At 39.4% G+C, this 15,209-nt stretch overlaps 1 long non-coding RNA gene across 1 annotated transcript in view; it reads right to left on the reverse strand.

The window, feature by feature from the left end:
* Positions 1–12,129, reverse strand: part of LOC141129309 (uncharacterized) — a 105,707-nt gene extending 93,578 nt beyond the window's left edge. Inside the window, exon 1 of the long non-coding RNA XR_012241806.1 lies at positions 11,908–12,129. This is a non-coding gene — a long non-coding RNA (uncharacterized lncRNA). The remainder of the gene's footprint in view (positions 1–11,907) is intronic.
* Positions 12,130–15,209: the final 3,080 nt, after the last annotated feature.

Genomic DNA, 15,209 nt, shown 5'->3' on the forward strand with positions numbered 1-15,209 from the left:
CTGAGGTTTCCAATACCCGATTACATCTCAGAGGTCTATATGAGACATCTGCACGTACATTTGCGGACAAACTCGCTTTCCATCAATATAAATAAATAAAACACCTATAACAGCAGATGCTCCCCTTCTTATTCCTTTCCTCACTAAAGTATTCAACTCTGTATCAGAGGACTCAGTGTTTCCCCCACAAACACTTGAGGCTCATATTTCCCTTATTCCAAAACCAGAGAAGAACCTGAATTTATGTACAAATTATAGGCCAATATCCTTGATCGGGGTAGATTTGAAGATCTTCGCTAAAGTGTTAGCCAACAGGTTACAACCATTGTTGCCCAGTTTGATCCACTTGGATCAAGTAGGATTTGTGAGTGGCCGAGAAGCAAGGGATAACACCCTGAAAACCCTTCTTTTATCCAACTATGCCCGAACCCACGATATTCCTTTATGCCTCTTAACAGTCGATGCGGAGAAGGCATTCGACCGAGTAGATTGGCAATTCCTTCGGCTGTCTCTACAACAAATAGGACTGGGAGCCCACATGATCTCAAGGATAATGTCCCTCTACTCCTCTCCATCCGCTAGGATAAGACTGAACGGTTCTTTGTCGTTGGCATTCTCTATCTCTAACACGACAAGGATGCTCCCTATCTCCCCTCCTGTATGTTCTCACCATGGAACATCTAGCCATTGCTTTGCGAAACAATCCCTCTGTGCACGGAATAACAGTCGGACCCACTCAAACTAAACTTGCTCTGTTTGCAGATGACCTGCTTCTATTTGTGACACGTCCACACTTGTCTTTACCCTCGGTGATGCAGGAGTTCCAGAGATTTGGGGAAGTCAGTAACTTTAAAGTAAACTACAATAAATCGTAAATTCTCAATATTTCTCTGCCAAAGTCGGACCTACGCAGACTTTCTACTGCCTTTTCCTTTAAAACGGGATCCACCTCCATTCGATACCTTGGTATTCAAATACCGGGGATGCAACCTAACTCTTTTCCAAGAATTTTACCCCCTTACTTCTCAGAACTCAAGCCGATCTGTCTAATTACACATTTAAACGGCTCTCCTGGCTTGGTAGGGTGAACACCTTGAAAATGGATGTCCTTCCCCGTTTTTTGTACCTATTTCAGACAATCCCTATATGCATACCTAACTCCTATTTTCAGAAATTGCGCCAGCTGTTCTCTAAATTTATTTGGAATTCAGCCTGTCCTAGAATTGGATACAGAACGTTATCTCTTCCAAAAGCGAGAGGGGAAGCTGGAGCCCCGGACGCTTCATTGTACCATAAGGCAGCGATACTTACTCGCATACTGGACTGGTTCTATAACCACACGACTAAGCTCTGGGTTCACTTGGAAAGCCATATGAATTCCATTGAGCTCTCAGCTCTTCCATGGACCACACCTGCAATTCGTAGGGGTTCACAAAAAAAAAAAAATAGGTATGTCTGGTTCCGCTCCGCTTCCCCAGCGATTTGGGGGCGATCCGGTCCAATGCACAGGGTTTCTCAACCAGGTTGATATATACTTTGAGATGCGTTTCAAAGTATATGTGTTTCCAGGCGTTTCCCACGGACAGAAGCAAAGTAGGTTTTGTGATATCTTTGCTTTCTGAGAGAGCCTTGGCCTGGGCAAACCCTCTATGGGAGATGCAAAAACCTGTTGTCTTGAGTTACCCAGAATTTGTGGCTTCTTTTAAAAGGGTGTTTGACGTTCCTGCACACTCCGCTTTTGTTGCCAAGTACCTCATGTCCATCAAACAGAGTACGAGAACCGTTGCCAATTATGCCATTGAATTCCGTACTCTGGCAGCAGAGGTTGCTTGGAACAATGAGGCCCTCGTGGCTGCTTTTTCTCGTGGTCTCTCGGATACCATCAAGGATGAGATAGCAGCCCGAGATATATCCACTGAGCCGGAGAAGTGTAATCACGTTTGCCATCCTCATTGACTCCAGACTCAGAGAAAGGCTTCCTTTTAAGGAGCTCTTGCTCTAGCGGTACATTTGTATCTGAACTTTGCAGTCCCACCCTTGCTTCCCTCACCTCCCATGCCTCCTGGTACCGAGTCAGTTATTTCTAAATGGAAATAACAATTTAATAAGTTGTAAAACCTTGACCAATATCTACTTTTTATTTTCTTGTATTTCCCCTTCTGTCCCCTCCATTGTGCATAAAAAAACACTGAGGGGCCACCACATACACATATAATTGTTCCAGGAATGCGGGCAGAAATGTGCATTTCTGCTAAAGTTTCTGGAAACGTGTGAAAAAAATGCTTAAAAATGTGCGTCATGCTTCTAGTGGCATTATTTCTTAATTTCTTACTGGCATTCCAAATGCAGGTAACAGTCCCATGTTTTGTTGCACATTTGTTATGCAACGCAAAACACACTTGGCTCCGTGCCAAACAAGGTACATGAGCTACTTCATCCAAGTGGATAGGCAGCCCTTTGCTGTCATATGACAACTGTGGCAAAAAATACAATGCATTACGCCGCTCAGGTGTGACTGCAGCTCGACAGGCTCAGTAACGCTGAGGCTGTGCCTTTTACCAGTGCCACTGGACTGCACTGAAGACAGAGTTTTCCATGGACACTCAGGCCTCAGTGTTGTCCCTCAAAGTGCCTCTTTGAGTGCTGCTTGAGGCAACTGCTTCAATGAGGTATTCCCACACTTGCACAGTGCTATGCTTTACAAATGTGATCTGTGCTCTGCTGGCATCGGGATTCCAAATAAATGTAGACCTTAACAAACAAAAAGAAAGAAACCAGGAGTAGTGCTATGCACACCACGGCCCAGTTTTTATGACTGGACAAATCACAGTATGGCAAATCACCATAAGACTTTGCGCAGGACAAGGTTAGTAAAGACAAACTCTTACTGGAGCTTCCAAACATTTCATTATTAAATTCATATATTTACTTCATCTTATTTTAATGAGTTTATTTTATTTTTTATGTTGGGGATACAGAAAAACATACAGATACAGCTATGTTGCAAAACATCTCAAAATGCTTAGGTAGCCACTGTAGATTAATATATTTTATATTTCTTCACATCTTATAAAAAAATAATTCTGTGGGGGAAATGGCAAGGAAAAGGGTGGAGGAATACATTTTACTGATTTATTCAATTAAAAAAAATGTTTTCAAGTAAAAAAGGACATCAAGCATAAAGTGCTATGTTGTCCAATACAGTGTAACAATCCATTGGATCGGGTGTGAAGAGCACAGACCGATCCAAGTGTGTTATTTCAATACAGTCAGCTGGGTGTCATACAGTGTCATTTGCAAAAAAATAACTTGATGGCATAATACACCTAATAATGTTCATTTTTTTTACTTTCTTGAGAAAATCTAAGTTTTCATTTTGTGGACAAGTTTGAGAAAAAAAAGTCTTATATGCAAGGATATTTCCCCTTTTCCTAAAATACCTTTTTAATATCTCTCTTACATTTGCCAAATCAACCCTGTTTCACAATTTTACAACTGGCACATTGTCCACAGACAACTCAATTATTGTAATTTATTGGTTGAAATCCACATAACCCATAACTATGCCATGCTAAACATTTAAAATCATTAAATTGAGCAGATAGTAGCATGAATGACAAATGTCATATCTTCTGTACTGATAGAAACTATTTTTCCAGACTTGGCAAATCTGGAAAAATAGTTCAATCTGTTCATAGAATTAAAATAGTGCAAAAGTTAAAAAAAAAAAAAGGTCTAAAAAAACAGAGAAAATACATTATTTTGAATAGAAAATACATAAAATTCTTCTGTTTCCTGATCAGATGGTGCTGCTGTTTGCCCTTGAGGTGTGAAACCAATTCAAGAGTTTCCTGACTCCCAACAGTATTGTTCCATTTGGTGCACTCAGCAAAATTCTACAAAAGAAGCAGAGAATGGGATTACCTGAGATAAGAAAGAAAATACTAACAGAGGTATGTGTTACTGACCCAAGATAAAACTGACACCAGGGAGAACACTTCAAAATGTTGCCAAGTAAAAATGTAATCAAAGAAAGTGAAACAATAGCATTGAACCCATAAGGTTAACCTATAGCATTGCTATCCTAAAGCATTGAAGTTGATATAAATAATCTGATTCCTGGGTGAGCGGATTCTACATCCCAGAGGATTTCCATATCTTCTTGCAGTGTAATGTAACTAAAATTAATTTGAAGCGCTACACCACTGCTAAAAAGGTCCAGAAATAAATGTATTACAATAAAAGTCAGGGCAACAATGCAAAGATTACCCAACTCGTAAGCTTAAAGTAGTTGTAAACCCCATTCATGAAGATTAATCTAAGTACATATATCTGTAGTATTTACTTGTCTCTCTCCAAAGCTCTAAGTGTTGTTTCTCTCTGGTGCTTCGTTATTCTATTATCATTGTGAGTCACTTCTGACAAGTTCTCCGACACATGAAATAACATGAGCTGAAAATGTGTGTCAGGGAGGGAGCTTAGAGGGAAATAAGCACACAGCTGGCCTATTCAGACTACAGCTTTGGATGTTCCTTCGCTCCCCGGCCTATGTGGAGGGGGGGGGGTCCCTTTCCTCCAATCAGCTCTCACACAGTGTAAGTCCACACCCACCCCTATGTACTGTTGAAAGATTTTTTAACATGATCCACATGTTTCAAAGGGTGTAGAAAGGAGAAGACAGCAGATATACAAGTAAAACTTATGTAGGAGAATTTGTTTCATATCTGTGTAACGACTGAAGCTATTCACTTCACTGGGTATATGTGAGGGTTTACATCCACTTTAAGCTCTCTGATCCCAAGGTGGGAAAACATTTAAGGTAAGTGTGGAAAGCAAGTAGGAAATGGGAGATTTTGTGGGGGCCTATGGTCTAGATATGCACATATAGAGATAGGAGGGCAATGAAAGGAAGTGAAAGTAAACAGTCTGGAGGGAAAAGATTGGTTGGTAGGTAGGTGGGGAACAAACACATGGGTGAGGAGATGAATGATGGAGGGAGTTCCTAGGTTGCCATGGAGGGTTCCTCAGAAAGTTATCAAACTCTCTGTGGAGAGCGTTGGATGGGGATATTTAACCCACGGGTCCCAAATTTTAAGAAATTAGTCATTTGTGTATTTGTGTAGATACTATTCAGTTTTTAATTGGCAAAGAAGACATCAATGTGATTTCCAGCTTCAGAAAATAATGTGAATTGTTTTTTCTATGGCCAAGCTATTCACAACTACGGTAATTACATTTAAAAACAAGCACCCTGTTAACTATTCTGTTACAAATAACAAAAATTACCTCTTTGCCCACTAAGGTGTCCAACTTTTTGAAGTAATCTTTGATGGGTTTTTGAAGGGGATGGTTGTAGCTCTCTGCTGGTACCTAACAACATATAATTAAAAGTGAATAAATGAACAGCTCAGCAGGTAAAAAATAACCTAACAAAGAAGGCCCAAAGAAAATATTAAAACAATTCAAAAATATAAAATCCTCCCATTACCTGTACAGAACAGACAGCTGATCTACTAGTTGCTGTGGTTGGTACGTTTTATTAAATATTTAAAGTTGAAAGGTTTCCTCTAACAGTTTTCTACTATATAAAGCAGGACAGGATCCTAGAATATGTATTATTTTAGGTTATTTCATCAACAATGTTTAATGTAGTTTGTGTAATGACTGATGAATTAATGTTTTTAAAGTCAACCTAGAATTAGATGTATTCTTTCATGTTAGGTGCATGTACACCAAGTAACGTATAAATGTAACACTTCTAGTAATTTATTTTCTCTCATAGAGATCTCAGTACTCTCCCTAACGATGCCTTAATCTGCTTTTCTCTCCAGAAGGTCAGAGCCATCTTTGTTCAGCCTTAACTTCCTGGACTGGGATGCCGGGCCAGATATGGCACAGTCATTTAAATCCTGATGTCTACATAGTTTTTGGCTGTGTTAATAAATACCTGAAACTGATCAGCCTTTGCTTCACACTCCCACCATACAGATAGCTTCAAAGGCACAGTGTTGCAGTCTGATCATTAGGGGAGAGGAGAATGAGAAAATGCCTCAAGCTCTTCCTATTCCTTCCACCCAAGAGTGCTTCTCCACTCCACAGACTGGCTCTCAAAAGGAAATAAAAAGGCAGCACACTGATGAAGGTTCACAACCTGTCTTTCCGCCTGTCCTCCTCCAGTTCCAACACGTTTCTCCTAAGGAAGGGCTTAATCTTGGAGATACCTTGGGCAAAATGCATTAGAGTGGGAGGCCTGTTCAGTAATTTATAATTGCAGAGAATACTGAGATGTCCACTTTAATATGTTGTCAAGAGCATGCAACATTCCTGATCCATGGTAGCTGCCAATATCATTTCAGCAACCTGGTTTTGGCTGAGCTGCACTCTCCCTGTCTTTCTGTCCACCTGTAGGGTGATTGCTAGACTCAGCCTCTGGGTGGTGTTCAAACCTCTTCTAAGCCTGCCAAACCCTCAGTGTCATGCTTGTGATAGTGTGTGCAACACCTGCTTTAGGCTCCATGTTTCCCTACCTCGTTTCCGTGCCTTGACCTTCATCTTTGCCCGAGCCCTGCCAGTTAGTTTGTATTCCCTTGTTGATGACCTTGAACCAGATTTTGACTACGCTCAGAACTCAACCTGCCTTTTGACCTTGGATTTGACCCTGACTAGTCTTTGAACTCTAATGTAAAATAGAATATGCAATCAGCACATAAATAAACCCCATATATGCAAGCTGAACACTAAAAGACTTTCACAAAAATCTGTAGCAAATGATAAAAACAAGAAGTGCAGCGCAATAAAAAACAGTCCAATATGCTGGTGAACAAAAAATCCCTGAAAAATGAAAAGATGACTCCACCGGTGAAGATCAGCAATATCAAATGAATGGTGACAGACCCTCCACCTTTAATCTAAGTTGAAGGTGGAGGGTCTGTCACCATTCATTTGATATTGCTGATCTTCACTGGTGGAGTCATCTTTTCATCTTTCTGGGATTTGTTGTTCACCAGTCTTTGAACTCTGCCTGCTATTAACCAAGACTGTCACTGGACCAATCTGCCTGTCTGCCAACTACAAGTAACTGTTCGCTGTGCTTACTTTGTGCTTGTCCCGGCATGGTGGCTTGTTCATCTAGATCAACAGTGAAAAATCTAAATCATCTGCTTATTGGTCACTTTTCCTTAAAACTTTTGATCATTGGTTCAACCTGACTAGTGTGCCTTTGTTTTTCTATATAGGTCCACGAAAAATGAATTGGCACTTGTGCTGAATAGAGATGAGGGAGAAAATGAAAATCTCCTCTTGGTGATTTAGTGAGGTGAATCCCATAATATACCACACCGTGCAAAAATTAACTCACTTAGCAGTTTTCTATGTACTATGATGGGTGCGCAGTGCCCCATCTTCCCCAACTAGCAAGCCCTGCACATTGAGAGGGATCTAATGTTGAAGGGGTTATGGGAGGATAATTTCCACCCCTTGTGATGTGAATAGTCTAATAGGAAAGTACTACATCTATTTATTATGTATTATCCTAATACCAGTGGACAGCAATAGCACAAAGGGGATTTTCTGTTGGGTGGGCACACCAAGCATTCTGTTGGTTCTAGAAAGGAACCAGTAAGTAATCCTTTGGACCTAATTAACTAAGTAAATCCGATTCTCCAGGTGAGCTGGTGCTCCATTAAATGCACCTTTCGCAATTGTACTTACAGTCCCACTTTTGTTATCTTTTCTGTATTTTTATGTTATAAAATCAAAAATAAACACCTTTTAAAAAAAAAGAAGTGAATTGTTGGTAGACTTACACATCCAGCCATTATGTTGGTGTAGTCATCTAAAATCCCCATCAATCTATTGCATTCCTCCTCTCTATAGCCGAGTCCTCGGTGATGTAAAAGAAGAAACTTAGTAATTTCATAACCAGCTTCTTCAATAACGACAGCTGTTTCCTCCACCTGAAAACAAAGTACACAGCAATGGGAATGGATTACATTTTTTTTACGTGAGATGGAGAAATATGTTTTTTAAATTTAAATTCTGACTCTTGTTTACTAAAAAAAAAACCTAAGGAGAACATTCTGTTATCACAGCTAGTGCTAGATCATACCTAGGACCACATGTATATATCTTTTGAGAATAATGTAAAAAATAAAAATAAAAATTCTTTAGTGAACTAAACCCAGAGCAGACTATAAGGCTCTCTATAGTGTAGTTTATAAATAAAGCTCTTAATGAATTCATAAAGCCAAACCAACAGAATGGACTATTACGGTACCAAATGAGGAATCTATACATAATAATTGGGGCAGTACAGTGGCGGCCCGTCCATAGGGAGCGCCTGGGAGCCGCCCCCCCTCTGCGCAGTCACAAAAAAAAAATAATAATAATAATTTTTTAAAACTGGCCCTTTAAAAAAATGAAAAAAATTTGAAAAAAATGTCCATAAGTGCACTGCGTTCGGGCGCCAGGCGCAGTGCACTATGGGAAGCGCCATGTCTATGCAATCACGAGATTGCAGACGCGGTGCTTCATTTGTGGGCTTTTAACCCGCCTTGTGGCGCCATCCATCGTGCTGAGTAGCTTCCGCATATTATATGCATTAGATGGCCGGGACTTTGAGTGACATTCAAGTTATGATGTCACTTCCGCTTTTATCTCCCAGTGCGCCCGAGCAGAGGAAGCATGGGGAGAGGACTCCTCTACTGCTGTGTGACTACACAGTCACACCGAGATTAGAGAATGCAGCCATAGGGAGAGTGAGAGAGCCGGAGTATGTCCTCAGAGTCAGAGTACTGGTGAATGGAGCCGTCTCAATGTACGGGGAGAAGGATGGAGCCGGGCTCACTGTGCTGGGCTGTCCTGGTCTGTTTTCCAGGTGAGTGCTGGGGGGAGGGGAGGAAAAGTTCTGCTGGATGGAGGGGAACCCCAACACTTCTATCTGTCTAATCTTCTCTCTGGATTCACACACATTCTATCTATATCTCTCTATCTATATCTCTCTATCTATATCTATATCTCTCTATCTATATCTCTCTATCTATATCTATATCTCTCTATCTATATCTCTCTATCTATATCTATATCTCTCTATCTATATCTCTCTATCTCTATCTATATCTCTCTATCTATATCTCTCTATCTCCCTATCTATCTCGCTATTACTATTGATATTGATATTACTACTACTATTGATATTGATATTGCTACTACTATTGATACTACTACTATTGATATCGATACTACTACTATTGATATTGATACTACTACTACTATTGATACTACTACTATTGATATTACTACTATTGATATTGATACTACTACTATTGATATTGATACTACTACTACTGATATTGATACTACTACTTTTGATATTACTACTACTATTGATATTGATATTGCTACTACTATTGATACTACTACTATTGATATCGATACTACTACTATTGATATTGATACTACTACTACTATTGATACTACTACTATTGATATTACTACTATTGATATTGATACTACTACTATTGATATTGATACTACTACTACTGATATTGATACTACTACTTTTGATATTGATACTACTATTGATACTACTACTACTATTGATATTGATACTACTACTATTGCTATTGATACTAATACTACTGATACTACTACTACTGATACTACTACTATTGATACTACTGCTACTACTATTGGTACTACTATTGATATTGATACTACTACTACTGGTATTAATAACACATAAAAATAAATATGAATAATATGAAATACATGGGTTTATATAAAATCCTACTGCAGATCCCAGCGGTGTATACATGGAGATCAGTATATAGGAATAGATGTCTATCTATCTATATATGAACACGTCCAATACTGCTGTTTTCCTCTTTAAATTCATCTATATATTTATTCAGTCCATTATGAACTTCAATTCTTACAAATATTTTTACAGTCTACAATAATCCTCTGAAGATGACCCAGTGGGGTCGAAACACGTCAGGATTCAAATAAACTGGATTCATACACACGAATCATGTACTAATTTACCTCAATGTTTTGTATAATATTGTGACTGTCACATAAGTGATGTTGCTTTCATTTCATTTTTTGTACCACAGCTGATGTCTTGATTGACTGTATTTATAGTTTTCTTTGATATTTTATCATTATTAAAATCCTATTTATGTAATCTTATGCAGTACTTTTTTACCCTCTTTTTTGCTGCTAAAAAACCTCACGGGGAAAAATTTCGTATTTTATAACTACTACTAATGCTATTGATACTAATACTACTGATACTACTACTACTGTTACTACTACTACTGACACTACTGCTACTACTATTGATACTACTATTGATATTGATACTACTACTACTGGTATTAATAACACATAAAAATAAATATGAATAATATGAAATACATGGGTTTATATAAAATCCTACTACAGATCCCAGCGGTGTATACATGGAGATCAGTATATAGGAATAGATGTCTATCTATCTATCTATCTATCTATCTATCTATCTATCTATCTATCTATCTATCTATCTATCTATCTATCTATCTATCTATCTATCTATCTATCTATCTATCTATCTATCTATCTATCTATCTATCTATCTATCTATCTATCTATCTATCTATCTATCTATCTATCTATCCCACCCAGTCTCTGTCTGTCTGTCTATCTCTCCCACCCAGTGTCTATCTATCTGTAGGCCCTATTGGGGGCGAGTGACGGGGGGGGGGGGGTGGGGGGGTGGTATGGGGTTGGTTGGGGCTTTGTTTGCGCCCCCCGAAAAAAAATGGAGCACCAGCTGCCACTGGGGCAGTATTATGCTCATTTTTACTATTGTGAACTGGTTTCTTTTCATCTTAGTGATGTTTTCTGGCCCAGCTGGAGCTTGCTCTCTGCCTTACCAAGCACATGTTATTTTAAAGCAGCGCTTGTGTGGACTTTGAGCGACCAGCATCCTATACAATAGTAGTCACCAACTGTTTCACCCCTCTTGTCTCTGTGTGGAGTATATAGGCTCAAGGATTTGGATTACACAGGTACCTTGCTTATACAATGGTCTATTTTCCTCCCCTGTCTATGTTTGGATTTTATCTTTAATCAATTGTTCCATGATTATTTAGGTATTGCCTTAGGAATATAAGGAAGGGACATCTTTCCTTGAAATGGGAACTCTTATTTGGTTCTGGCTATGGTTCTGGCTATGACTATATGATACAGTTTCTAGGGAGTATATGGATATTAATTAACTTTATCTAAAGCATTGACACCTGAGGACTATATGTTTTTTTGGGTCCATGCCTATAATGGTATAAATATTTTATGAATCCGTAGAGGGACTATTCTGGTCAGATTCCTGCGTCTCCTTTAATTCTACTCACTCCTCCCAATTTTGGGCACATCGTCTTCCATCCATAGATTGAACTATCTTGGGTTCTCAATACGTAAGTTATAGGGGTATATGTCCCCCTCTGGGTCACTATACCTATTAATATTAATATGAACTTCCATATAAAGGATATCTTAGTGCATGTTCTTGTCTTTAATGATCTTTTCCCATGTTTTCCTGTTTAAGGTTCTCTGATCTTATGTCATATGTAAATGATTCCGAGGAAGCGACTATGTGAAACGAGGCAACCATCTTTACAGACAGAAATTTGAGAAATATGTACTTATCAACCGCAAAAGAGAGCATCTATATGTTTTTACGAAAATATTTTAAATATCTAATTTTGTATAAATAAAATTATTGAACAATTATTATGTATATATTCCTCATTTGGTACCGTGATAGTCCGTTCTGTTGGTTTGGTTTTATGAATTCTATATAGGATGAGGTACCCCCATAGCCTTTTTACATTCTTATAAAGCTCTTAATGAAACAGAACTCACTGGAATATAGATTCCATCATCTAGGATTTCTGGGGTACCACAGCTGTCATTTGGTGGATTTCTGTCATAAGGACTCTAAAAAAACAAACAAAAACAAAACAAAATTAGTGATCAATGCTAAACATTCACTCAGTGATAGTCAATTGCAGGAGAGCAAATTACATAAAAGCACAATTCCTGGGAAAGAACACTCTTGTGAAAACTTCAGATATCAATAAAAACTTTTTTTTAGAAGAAAGATAAACCTATAATATATACAGAAGGTAGAATGATTAAGCTGCCTGCAGAATTGATATCCCCCCAGCACTGTGACCCCCTTTACATCTCAGATATCCCCCCAGCACTCTGACCCCTCTACACCCCAGATATCCCCCCAGCACTGTGACCCCTCTACATCCCAGATATCCCCCCAGCACTCTGACCCCACTACAGCCAAGATTTCCCCCCCAGCACTCTGACCCCTTTACATCCCAGATATCCCCCAGCACTCTGACCCCTCTACACCCAAGATTTCCCCCCCAGCACTCTGACCCCTTTACATCCCAGATATTCCCCCAGCAATCTGACCCCACTACAACCAAGATTCCCCCCCCAGCACTCTGACCCCTTTACATCCCAGATATCCCCCAGCACTCTGACCCCTCTACACCCAAGATTTCCCCCCCAGCACTCTGACCCCTTTACATCCCAGATATCCCCCCAGCACTGTGAACCCCTTTACATCCCAGATATCCCCCCAGCACTCTGACCCCTCTACACCTCAGATATCCCCCCCCACACTCTGACCCCTCTACGCCCAAGATATCCCCCCAGCACTCTGACCTCTCTACACCCCAGATATCCCCCCAGGACTCTGACCCCTCTGCACCCCAGATATCCCCCCAGCACTCTGACCCCTCTACACCCCACATATCCCCCCCAGCACTCTGACCTCTCTACACCCCAGATATCCCCCCAGCACTCTGACCCCTCTACACCCCAGATATCCCCCCAGCACTCCGATCCCTCTACATCAGAGATATCCCCCAGCACTCTGACTCCTCTACACCCCAGATATCCCCCCAGCACTCTGACTTCTCTACACCCCAGATATCCCCCCAGCACTTTGACCCCTCTACACCCTAGATATTCCCTCCAGCACTGTTACCATGTACCATGAGAACCCCTTGTATTGTGACCCCACTACATCCCTGATACCCCCCCAGCACTCTGACCCCTCTACACCCCAGATATCCCCCCCCCTGCACTCTGACCTCTCTACACCCAAGATATCCCCCCAGCACTCTGACCCCTCTACACCCCAGATATCCCCCCAGCTTGTCAACTATTTTCATAATCGATTATTTGGTTAGCCAATTAGTTGGCCTGCATACAGAATGTACTATTTGTTTATATATAATAAAATACAGTGCAGCACACATACAGCTCAGTACACTGTCCATACATGTCAGTATACACAGTGCAGCACACATACAGCTCAGTACACCCTCCATACATGTCAGTATACACAGTGCAGCACACATACAGCTCAGTACACCCTCCATACATGTCAGTATACACAGTGCAGCACACATACAGCTCAGTACACCGTCCATACATGTCAGAATGTGTGAGGAGCAAGGCCTTGTGAGACACGGAGTCCTTGGCAGGAGAAGGAAGTGAGTGATTCTAAAGGCAGAAGGTTTTTTTACCTTGCTATATGGACACTCTATAATATACTTTGTGGCTTGTTTTGGGGGCACTCTGAAGGCAGAAGGACCCAGAAGTGCCGGTGGGGGACCCCAGAAGAGGAGGATCAGGGCTGCTCTGTGCAAAACCATTACACAGGGCAGGTAAGTATGACAAGTTTGTTGTTAAAAAAAAAATCAGTTTACAATCACTTTAAGGGCTCTGTGCTGGGAAGATCACCATCTGAACCCAGAGAAGGTGGAGGCTGATAGACTGGAGGTAATATAAGACATTACAATTACATTTAAAGTAAAAGTTTACCAGTATTATGCATTATATTTAAAATGATTATAACCATGAGAAAAAGTATCAGCTTTTAGTATTACTTTATTATAAAGGATTTATATCTCCCTTCCACCCTTCATATAGCTTCATGTCTGACTTCCAGTTAAAATACCCATATATCCTACTTCTGGGTTTATTTAATATTATATATATGATCTAAGTTTCTGATCGAAAATTAAATACACTGTCCAAAAATTCCTCCGATCGAGAAAAGTTTTTTATTCGACCCCTTTGGATTTTTCCCGTCACCGTGGCCAAAAATGAACGCCGACTTGACCCCATTAATGACTAGAAAATGGAACCAATGTTCTTAAAACAAAAATTCTCAAAGAAAAAATGTGTTTGTATATGGCCAGCATAAGTGACAGCAGGTGCAGATAGCAAGGGAGTCTGTCATGCAGAATATTCTATTACAATCCTTCCTACAAATCTGCAAAACAGTGTTTAAGGTCTTTTTTATTTTTTTTTATTTTTAATATAAATTTTGATCTCTGAGTCCAATGATATGTTCCAGATTCAACCTCTAATTGTATATATACTGTATCTCTTCTGTCAGTTATTCTCAGAGTGGATTAGAGATTTTGCTCCCAAACCATATAATTGGGTTTTTATATTTGCCACTGCATAGAGATATTCAAGAATAAATTGTCTTTTTTAAAACTTTGCATATTAACTAAATTATACACCACACTTTTTATTTTAGGGTTTGATCCAATAATCGAAACAATAATCGGCCAACTAATCAATTATGAAAATAATCATTAGTCGCAGCCCAAAATATAAATAACCAGCTATATGGTTGGGGAGCAAAATATCAAATCCACAGAATTTGATATATATATATGTATATATATATATATATATATATATATATATATATATATATATATATATATATATATATATATATATACACACACACTATTAGAGGTTGAATCTGGTACATATCATTGGACTCAATGAGATCAACATTTTTATTTAAAAGAAACAAAAATGTAAAAGATCTAAAACACTGTTTTGCAGATTTGTAGAAAGGATTGTAATATAATATTCTGCATGACAGACTCCCTTGCTATCTGCACCTGCTGTCACTTATGCTGGCCATATACAAACACATTTTTTCTTTGAGAATTTTCGTTTTAAGAACATTGGTTCAATTGTCTAATCATTAATGGGGTCAAATCGATGTTTATTTTTGGCTACAGTGACAGGAAAATCCAAAGGGGCCGAATAGAAAACTTTTCTCGATCGGAGGAATTTTCGGACAGTGTATGCCGTTTGCGTTCAGA

Source organism: Aquarana catesbeiana, linkage group LG02 (assembly GCF_042186555.1).
Source record: "Aquarana catesbeiana isolate 2022-GZ linkage group LG02, ASM4218655v1, whole genome shotgun sequence".
Classification (NCBI taxonomy): Eukaryota; Metazoa; Chordata; class Amphibia; order Anura; family Ranidae; genus Aquarana; species Aquarana catesbeiana.